This window comes from Artibeus jamaicensis, unplaced genomic scaffold (assembly GCF_021234435.1).
Source record: "Artibeus jamaicensis isolate MK-2021 breed Jamaican fruit bat unplaced genomic scaffold, CSHL_Jam_final contig_320, whole genome shotgun sequence".
In the NCBI taxonomy this organism is placed as follows: domain Eukaryota; kingdom Metazoa; phylum Chordata; class Mammalia; order Chiroptera; family Phyllostomidae; genus Artibeus; species Artibeus jamaicensis.
The window spans coordinates 940,332-951,245 of record NW_026521753.1 but is presented as its reverse complement, the minus strand read 5'-3'; the positions used below and the strand labels follow the sequence as shown (position 1 = coordinate 951,245).

Genomic DNA, 10,914 nt, shown 5'->3' with positions numbered 1-10,914 from the left:
GTGCCTGGAGTTATCTCCGTGTCTTTATTTTAAAGAGTGATTTCACTATAAAAGCATTAAGTTTGAGAACATTTCTGATTCATGTTTTCTATGTTTGAAAGTGCAATGTAAGAAAAAAATTCCACAAATGGAAAGTGTTGCTGAACCTATGACCTCAGATACCATCCTCCCACAGATGCCTAGACCCTGCTCTATCACATGCTTGCACTCCTAGCCCTTTTGCAAGGGCTACCCTGAAGGATCTTTCATTCTGCTACGCCCTGGAGGACAGGGAAGGGAGTGGTGCTGACTTTCCTGGATATACTCACCACCAACCTTCACCCAATGCAAAAGGAGGGAGGAAGAGTGGGAAGCAGGAAGGGCCACAAGCCAGGCAGCACTGGGTAGATAGCTGGAGAGGACTGAGCAAAGAGTGCCCTGTGCTGGGTGGTTCCAGGAAATTCCTGGCCAGCCAACATAACTGGCCTCTCATAACAGCTATGCTACTATTTTAAGGGCTCTGTTGAGGGGAAACAGAACAACAAAGCAAGATAATAGTTTCAAACAAGGAAGGGCAGGGCAGGCTTTAACAGCCCCTTTGTACATTCTGGGATGCAGCCAGGGTGCATAGAGTGCTGTGCTTAGGACACTCTTTTGACAACTGCCCAACAGTTTATGACTCCCCAGAGCCTAAACCCAGACTTCAGCTCCATTAAATAACAACTCAACAGAGAGAGGAGGCTCTGTGCTCCTTGGGGGTTACTTGAAGACACTGGTCCCACCTTTATCTCATTGGTAGTGGTCTGCCCCCATCATTTCTATACTTATACCCTGAAGAGCATAAGTTCCCAAATAAGGTGGCCCCCAAAGGGGCTCACTTTCCTGCCAAGTCTAGGAATATTGCTGTAACCTCAGGGTCATGGTTACCCTACCCTATTTGCAGACCTGGATGGTAAGAGGCCTGTGTCCTCCTCTGATGTCACTTGTATGCATCCTTCCTAGTCATTCTTGCCTCAACTTTAAAATAAGGTCATGGCTGAATAATGTTGTGTCTTTTTCCAGTGTCATGACTGGGATCCAGTGTGTGATTACAGCTTCCTCCCCAGCCTCATGTTACCTGTATTTCAGGGACAGACTGCTGGCAGGAGGAGCAGGAGTCTCATGGGTGCATGTCCAGGGCTTGTTTTCCTTTTAGTCTTTGCAGAGGCTTCTCACTTCCTACAGGACCAAGGAGACCCAGGATACTTTAAGACATTAAAACCTTGAGTGTGTTAGGCTGAAGGGAGGTGCTTAGGATCACGTACCTTGTGAAAGTTAGACCAAGATGTTCTAATCACTATGTTGCACCCGAAACTAATATAATATTATATGTCAACTCTAATTGAAAAACACATTTTAAAACTTAGAAAAAACCCAAAAGTTAAACCTAGAATAAAACTTGGCATGCAACTCTAAAAAAAGCACATTTTCTTCCTCCCTTTCTCCTACCATGGGGATGGTTAGGAAGAGATGCTGAGACCATTTGTGGGAACTCTGGGGACTCCATGAGCCAGGGCTGGTGCCATATGGTCTCTTCAAGAATTTTCCAGCATTGAGACAGTGAGATAGAGATAAAGGTGAAGATCTGCCCCTCACCATTGTAGTCAAGTGTACTTGTTAGATAGGACAAAGGTGTCACAGTCTGGGAAGTTCTTACTAAATGCTATTCTTGCTAAATGTTAAAACATAGTATAGGATTTGGCAGATACAGCTGTAAACAGGATGAGCTTGACAGAAACTCAACAGGGACAATTGCTGTAATGCAAAAAAGAAATTAATATGTCACTAACCAAATGGTGTATATAAGCAATGGCTAAGCCTCCTTTCAGGCCAACAAGGCTTTGGATATGAATCCAATATCTCCTTTACATGCTGCAAGTAAATAAAATTACCTTGCATAGAGCACCCCAAGAGATGAACCCTTTAGCTTGGTAACTCTTGGAGAAGCCATTTAGTCTGCCCATGATTTTCTGTCCTCAACTTTGAAATAAACATAATTGTATATTCCTCTTGGGGGATATAGAATTCCACAGTCAGCTCTGAGTCTTAGTTTCCTCTTCAGCCAGCCCTGCCCATGTGGTTCACTGCCTCACTACAGGTTCTCTCTGTCCTCCTGCCTTACTGTATTAGTTGGTCTGGTTGACTCTTTCTTTAGTTTCTTGGTTGTCAGAGTTCCATGCAATTTGATTTTTCTGGCTCTTCTGGTTGTTTATTGATTTTAGAATGGTTTTTATCTTCCTCTTGGTTGTGCAAAGAAGCGAAGGGTTTCTACCTGCTCCTCCATTTTGGCCAGAACTGTCATTCTGTATGTTTTAATATAAGAATAATAACATGAAAAAAGATTAATAACATGATTGATTTAATAAAGAGTAGATGATAGTATTTATGTTCTTATTGTTGTCGCAAACCAATTAATACACACATAACAACAACAACAAACAAAAAAGAGAGAATCGAGACTGAGGACAGAAGCTACTCTCCTCTGCTATATAGAAATGTTTTAAGTCTAGTTAAGCTTTGTTTGGCACAAATGATTATTTATATAGACAGGCAAAGGAAGAGGAAGAGCCATTTTGTGTTTTCCTATATTTAATTGGGAGTAATTATTAAATGATCTACAGCTAGATACTTGTTCTATCAGTCAAAATTCACAGGTAGCTAGGCCAAGCATCTTTTTTGTTGTTGTTTTGGAGTGTGCATAGACCTAGACAGAGAAACATGTTTGTCTAGAACATTAGGTGGGAGTGTGAGAGGCTCTGATGGAGGAAGTACCTGGGAGGAGATTGTTTTTTTACCAAGTTTCATAAAAATTTTACTTGAAAAAATGTTTTACAAAATACTATTTTTCTAATCAAAGAAACTTTTCTATTGACTACTTATGGCTTTCTGCCACAGAGATTATAAAATGACAGTCAAAAGGTAGAGGGTTTTTAAATAGCCACCTAGCTGCAAAACCTACAATAATTTTTAATATATTTTTATTTTTTAATTATTCAGATTGCTCTCAACTACTATTTATTTTTTTATTGTTGTTCAAGTAATGTTTTCTGCCTTTTCCGCTCATTTTACCCCTACACCTGAGCCATCCTCACATCTCTCCCCTTATTCCACCCCCACCTTCATTTTGTCCATGTATCTTTTATAATTATTTCTGAACTCTCCATTATCCCCTCCCATCTATCCTCTTGTTACTGTCAATTTGTTCATAATTTCAATGTCTCTGGATATATTTTGCTTTCTTGTTTTGTTTCATTGATTAGGTTCCACTTATAGGTGAGATTATATGGTATTTGTCCTTCACTACATGGCTTATTTCACTTAACATAATGCTCTCCATTTCCATCCATGCTGTTGCAAAGGGTAGGAGCTCCTTTCTTTCTGCTGTATAGTATTCCATTGTGTAAATGTAACAGTTTTTTGATCCATTTATTTACTGATGGGCAGTCTGCATTCCCACCAGCAGTGAAGAAGTTTTTTTTTCTTTCAAAAATGTCTCTAAAATGGTATAAAGCAAATATAAGTGTTGCATCTATTTGAAATTTTTTAAGTTTCTTTAAAATGGTCCATGTACTATGCACTACATCACAGCTAGTACAAAACTGCCTGTATTTAGTTTGAAACACAAAAAGAATGAACATGAGCAGTATTTGAAAAATAATTTGAAAATCTTCTACTGCATCATAAGGCAAATTTAGACAAGAGTGTTGACAGTATTCAGAGAATTAACCAAAAAAGTTAAATATTAAAGTATTCAAATGTTTAAGCTGATTTTTGAATACCACTGATATGAATAAGAGAACTTGCTGCCAAATTTACTCAGGACAACTTATTTCAAACTATGTGTAACATAATTGTGATATATATTCCCAACAAATTCAAAACTAATTTTTATGATATATACTCCCATTTCCTAGCCCGGGCCTAATATCTCTGCTGCAATCTGACAAGTTTGAACTTTGCGACTCTCTTTGAAATTTCTTCTGACACTTCTGATAGAACTCCTTTTCATTCTGGAATAGTGAGCAGTATAGAAAGAACCACAGCTTGGTGTGGGGTTCAGGAGGGCAATAAAAGTACTTTTCCTATTATTACAGTTCCAGAAAAAGCCTCAGGTGTTCTGGATATGGGTGAAAGTTTCTTTCTATGATTTTCTTGTTCCTTTTCCAAAAAGCTATTACTGGTGTCACCACAAGTGGCCTCTTCATAGCTAACACTTCTCAGAAGCCCAGGTAGCCACTGCAGCCCACTGCAGTCATTGAAGCCTGAAGCACTGCTTTCACTGCAAATGCTGTTCTCCCAGTGGTGCATCTCTAGTGTTGATTCCTGAGAGACATACTGTCTGTCCACCACATCAATGAAGACTCTGTGGTTATCCTCAGGAGTCCTGATCCTGGGCAGCTTTTGGGCAGGATGGGCATCACCACAGCTGGTCTTTCACTTCTGTTTGGCTTCTTTCTTCTTTTCACTGAATTTTAAAGTCATATTTTTCCAATATTTATTCAGACCCTCTTAGGTTCAACAGTGTGAGCAAAATATACTCTAGGTATAGAACTGCCTCCAACCCCTAAAAATCATGGACATTTTCATTTTCACCACCATCGCCATCACCATCTTTATCACTGTGACAAGAATATGAACCATTCACTGAGTTGTGCAATTGATTATTCATTTGATCATTAAGCAGTTCTGAATTTGTGAGGTACTTATAATAATAGCTTGGAGTCACAAACTCTGTTACTGGGTGCATCACATTCACATTTCTAGTCTGATCATCCTTCTCCTCTTTAAAAGACATTATATCTTCTCCATTTGCAATCACAGCATTTGGTTTGCTATCAAGTTCACCCAGCAACAATTCTTGTCATTCTAGTTCTTCAAATCAATTCCACAGTTTATTATTAACAAGAAAATTCTTGAATTTTACATCATCTGCAAAACCTGCTTCAAAATATCTGACATTTTGGGTTTGGAATGAGGTTTATGCACAGTGTTTTGCTTTAAATTTGAAGTCATTTATTTTTCTTCTCTTATGTCAACAATATCACTTGTAATATTATTCATTTTCTGCAAATCTTCTGTAAATTCAACTCTGGATTCAAAATATTTCATTGATTTTAAAAAATTATTTATTGTTTTTCTTACATGTCCCTTTCAATACTCAGCTAAGCCCATATGCTGCTTTGCTGACCATTTGGAAAATCAGTTATCCCCAAGTAAAATATTGGTTTTATTAGTATGGACAAGTTTTTGTGGCATGGTGGCAAATGTGTTAAATGGAACCATAATATTGTAAGACATATCATGCGGGGTACTGAGTGTTTATTAAAAGGCATTATAGTCATTATCTAACTTATACAGTGTTGAATTTTATCTTGGCAGCTAGTGACTACTTTCCCTGATGCTCACAGAGCCGTGCTATGGGAAGAGATAGTTAAAGAAATTGACAAAGAGTTCATTTCCTCCACAGCCTTTGTGCTGTGGAGAAGAAACCAGCATTTACAAAGAGAGTATCTAGATGAATAAAAGTAAAAATAACCTTCAGAAGAGAAAGAGCTTAAGGCACTGCTCCTTGGGAAGTGGCTGTTTTAAATAAAGTGTGTGGAAATAATTAAAACAAAATGACATAACTCCCTCATTTATGAAATGGGGGAAATGTTGCATAGGAGAAAAAGGGATGTTGGGGAGTGGGAGAAAATAAAGATATGTTGAAGAGATAGTAAAGTTTATAGCAGCCTCCAGCAAAAATGCAGGTGTAGGTAGAAATGCTTTGCTTCCTTGAACAATCAAAAGAAGGGTAACAACAAATTTAAAAACAAAGAACAATGAGAACTGCCAGAAAATTATTTGCATGGAAGCCCAACAACCAAGAGATTAAAGAAACATCCACCCAGACTGGATAAATGGTCTAAGACAAAGAAATATGGTCCAAACAAAAGAACAGATCAACACCCCCCCCAAATAACTAAGTGATGAGGACATAGACAACCTATCTGACGTAGGGTTCAAAACACTGGTAATCAGAGAATTGATTAAGCTCAGAGAATTGATTCAACTTGGTCATAAAATGAAGAAAGGAATGAAGGCTACACAAAATGAAATAAAGGAAAATATACAGGGAACCAACAGTGAAGGGAAGAAAAACAAATCAATGATTTAGAGCAAAAGGAAGAAATAAGCATACAAACAACAGAATGGAGAAACAACAATGCAAAAAGATAAGGAAAGGCTTAGAATCCTCTGGGACAACTTTAAGCACTCCAATATCTGAATTGTGTCAGAAGGAGAAGAGGAAGAGCAAGACATTGAAAACTTATTTGAATAAATAGTGAAGAAAAAGTCCCTCAATCTGGCAAAGAAAATAGACTTCCAGGAAGTCTGGGAAAATCAGAGAGTCCCAAAGAATTTGGACCCAAGGAGGAACACACCAAGACACGTCATAATTAAGTTACTGAAGATTAAAGATAAGAAGATAATCTTAAAGGCAGCAAGAAGAGAGAGTCACCTACAAAGGAGTACCCATAAGGCTAGCAGCTGATTTCTCAAAGGAAACCTTGCAGGCAAGAAGGGACTATAAAGAATTATTTGAAGTCATGAAAGGCAAAGACCTACATTCAAGATTACTCTATCCAGCAAAGCTATCATTTAGAATGGAAGGGCAGATAAAGTGCTTCCCAAGTAAGGTTAAGTTAAAGGAGTTCTTCATTACCAAGCCATTATAATAAGAAATGTTAAAGGAACTTATCTAAGAAAAAAGAAGATAAAAATTACAAATAAACTGACAACAAACTCACAACTATCAACAACTGAACCTAAAAACCAAGAATCAAAACTAAGCAAACAACTAGGACTAGAACAGAATCACAGAAATGGAGATCACATACAGGGTTATCAGTGGGGGGAGGGGGAGAATGGAGGAAAAATACAGGGAATAAGAAGCATAATAGGTAGGTACAAAAATAGACAGGGGAAGGTTAAGAATAGTATAGGAAATGGAGAAGCCAAAGAAGTTATATGTACAAGACATGAACATAAGGTAAGGAGAGGGGATAATGCTGGAGCTGGTGGGGGTGGGGAGGCAGTGCAGGGAGGAGAGTGATAAAAAGGAAAAAAATAGGACAAACTGTAATAGTCAACAAAATATACTCAATAATAATCAATAAAATATATTTTAAAAAGAGAGATGGCCATAATTTTTTATTGGAAATTTTCTAATTCCCTTTTGAGGACCAAATACTGGCTTCAATGAACTGGTTATCTGGAATAATATGCCAAATTTCATATTTACAATAAGATTCATTTTTACAGAAAATTGACTCTAGTGTGCAAAGCTGGTCATCTTCTTGTTTCAGAATTTTAGAGCTGCTGGTGGCCTCTGTGGTCACCTGTTAGTCTCACATTTCATTAAATAATAATGTGTTTTGTTATTGCATTTCATAATAATTCAATGACTATCATTTGTGGGGAAATACTATGTGCCAGAACACTCTGTATATTTTCTCAAATGCAAAAGACAACTTTCAGAGGAGTTTATTGTCCCCATTTTATTGTGCTTCTAAGAAATTATGTGATTTGCTTCAGACCAAGACTCTAGCATATTCCTCCGGTAGAATTTGAACACAGGTATGTCCAGATCCTGTGCCATGTTCCATCTACTACACAGTGGTTCCTAAGTGCCAGTCTGTGTGCAATCCAAGACCCTCTACCAGGGATCTTATTTCAGTGGGAGTCATTTGGTTGGGCTCCCTCAGAAGCAGATCCTAAGATGACCAGGATCAGGGTGCAAATGGTTTATTGGGAAGACCTTGACAGGTGTAAGGAAATGGAACAGGAAAGGAAAACAAACCAATAAAATGAGAATTATTGAGAAAGTTACTGCTCTGTCAACTGAAGCTACATTCTGTTAGGGAACTCTGGGAGGTGGTGGAGAACATGCCTTAGAGTTGTCCCTTTCTGAGGGTAGGAGGCTGGAGAGTTTCTCACCAACTCTCACCCATCATTGGCTGAATAATAAATCTGTAACACTTACTCTAATGCACCTCTGCCTTCTTCTAAACATGAGTCAAGCATGCTCCTGAGGCAGAGAAGACCTCAGACAGGGGGTTACAGTTGTTTGGAGTAAAAAAAAATCTTTCTAAGGAACTCTCTCCACTTTTTAACAAATGGTTTTGGGAAAACTAGATATCCATATGCAAAAGAATGAAGTTGGGATCTTACCTTGCACCATATTAAAAATTCATCAAAATGGTCCAAAGACATAAACATAAAAGCTAAAACTTAGCAGAAAATATTTTCACATTGGATTTGGTAATAAGTTCTTGGACATGACAACAAAAGCATGAATGACAAAAATAGATAAATTGGACCACAGCAAAATTTAAAACTTCTGTGCATCAAAAGGTGAAATTTAATGGGGTGAAAAACAACCCACTGGATAAGAAAAATATTTACAAATCATATATCTAATTAGGAATTTATACCTCAAATATATAAAGAACTCCTACAATTCAACAACAAAAGACAGATAATTTGGTTATAAAATGGGCAAAAGACTTGAATAGACATTTCTAAAAAAAAGATACATAAATGGTCAATAAGGACATGAAAAAATGTTCAATATCACTAGTCATTAGGAAAATGTATATCAAAACCACAATTAGGCCCACAATTTTTACTTACTATGCCAGCCTCTTTGTGCAAATATCTGAACTATCAATGCTCAGGGGAGAGGCTGATATATTTACTCCCTGGGTTCTCCTGCTTCTTCTAAGGATGTTGTCTGATACAGTTTCTTTTGGCATTTTGTTTTGCTAATGTACTATTTATAACTGAAGAATCTTATCTCTGATTATTTATAGTTTCCTCCTACCCTACCCAATCTCAAAAAAAGCAAAAACGTGCTTTTCAGAGAATTTTCAACAAGCTTGCTGGGTGGAAATTCTGTTTTACAGATGGTTTCCATATACTCTTTCTTTTTTTGTTTCTTGTCAAAAATATTGCCCTGGCCAGTGTGGCTCAATTGGTTGGAGCTTCGTCTGGTAAACTAAAAAGTTGTAGGTTAGGTTCCCAGTCAGGGCACATACCCAGGTAGTGAGATCGATCCCTGGTTAGGGAACATATAGAAAGGCAACTGCTTGAGGTTTCTCTCTCATGTCAGTATTTCTCTCTCTGTCTCTCTCTGTCTCTCATTCTTCTTTCCTTTCTAGAAGCAGTGAAAAATGTCCTCAGGTGAAGATAAAAAAGTATTTGGTCAATATTTTTTTCTCTATCAATATGCTTCTCTCAAGAGTAATGTCAGAGGCAGTGTGAACCACAGTAGATACACCTGGTGAGCACACAGACTCTTGAACTCTTTTACTCTTTTACTGGCTTGTACTTTGGAAATGTTATGGGAAATATATATTTGAAGCAAAGTTCCTCTTTTTTTTAATTTGAGAAGTGCTGTGCTTTGTGATGGTTAAATGATGACATTAAGTTTCAGAAAAAGAAAGATTTTAAAATCTGTTTTTACTGCTATCTTTACTCAGAAGTTTCTGTAAAAAAAACTAGTAAAATGTTAGAAGTATCACTCTAAATTGATTTTTAATCAATGCTTAAAAGAACTTTTCATTTGAAAATATCAAATCTAGTTTTTCAAAACAATTTATGCTGAATCTAAGTTTTAATTGTAGATTAAAACTTGTGTTTCTCATCCTCAGAAAGAATTGTTCTTGGCTTTAAATTCCAGTACTTAGCACTTGCAAAGTTGCAATAAATCACATTGGCAGTTTCAGGACTTTTACAAGCCAACAGTTAAGCCTTGACTTCAGTGAGACTAAACTGCTACATCCATTCTGCAAGTGCATTTGGCATTTTCTCTAAAAAGGCTTCACATTGCTCACCTGGTGTTTATAAAGCATCTTGGCCAGTCTGCTTTGCAATCCTGAGGTGATGTTTACCTCTCACCTACACATTCACAGTGACCTGGGAGGGTCCTGAGGTTGGAGAGAGCAGCTTGTCAAAACACACGGGAAGGCCTGGGCCTGGGTCCTGCTCAGAAACTGGTGGGAGGACTTTGAGCCAGATGGCCATGATCCCATGCAAGAATGTAACTCACAACTCCAAATGTGAGCTTCCAAGTGAAGAAAGCCTGCCCCAAAATATCCAAAACACTTTTTAATTCTGTTTTTGGACTCATTAGGTAAGGAGTGTGATTTTAAAAATTATTTTGGGAGGATAAAATTTGCATACAATAAAATACAGAGTTCTTCAGTATTGATTTGATTATTTTTATCACTTGTATATACTTGTGTACAATCACTACTTAGTATGAGATATAGAACTTTCACACCACCCCAGTTACCAGAAATTGTCTTCAGTCAAGCATCTCTGCCCCAAATCAAGGTAATCCCAGACTGACTTCTAGCACCAGTGGATTCATTTTGCCAGTTATACAATTCCATATAAATGAAATCATACAATGTGTTTGGATTCTTTCACTAAGCATCTACATAATATTTATTCATGCTGTTGGGTGCATCAGTAATTCATTCCTTTGAATAGAAGTCCATAAATATATCCTATTGGTAACCCACAGGCTATCATGTAAGACCACATTGAGGATTTTTGTACAAAAGTTCTTGTGGATATATTCTTTCATTTGGGGGTGAGGAATAAATGTCTAATAGTGGAATTCCTAGATTGGTTAAGAAATAAGCATATAATTAAGAAATAAGAAGTGAAATGCAGTGATTTTGAAAATCATAATTTCTGGTAGATTAATAGCCTCTCAAAGGTAAAAAAAAAAAAGAACAATGATTCCTTGGTAATTTGACATAACCTCATACATTTGAGGTACAGGGAACTGATATACAGAGGGCCACACAAAGCTCTCCCTTGGATGTAGGGCCAATAAATAGC

At 37.4% G+C, this 10,914-nt stretch overlaps 1 pseudogene; it reads right to left on the bottom strand.

Moving 5' to 3' along the window:
- Positions 1-3,939: 3,939 nt before the first annotated feature.
- On the bottom strand, positions 3,940-8,242 carry LOC119057517 (unconventional prefoldin RPB5 interactor-like; annotated as a pseudogene).
- Between the last annotated feature and the right edge of the window lie 2,672 nt (positions 8,243-10,914).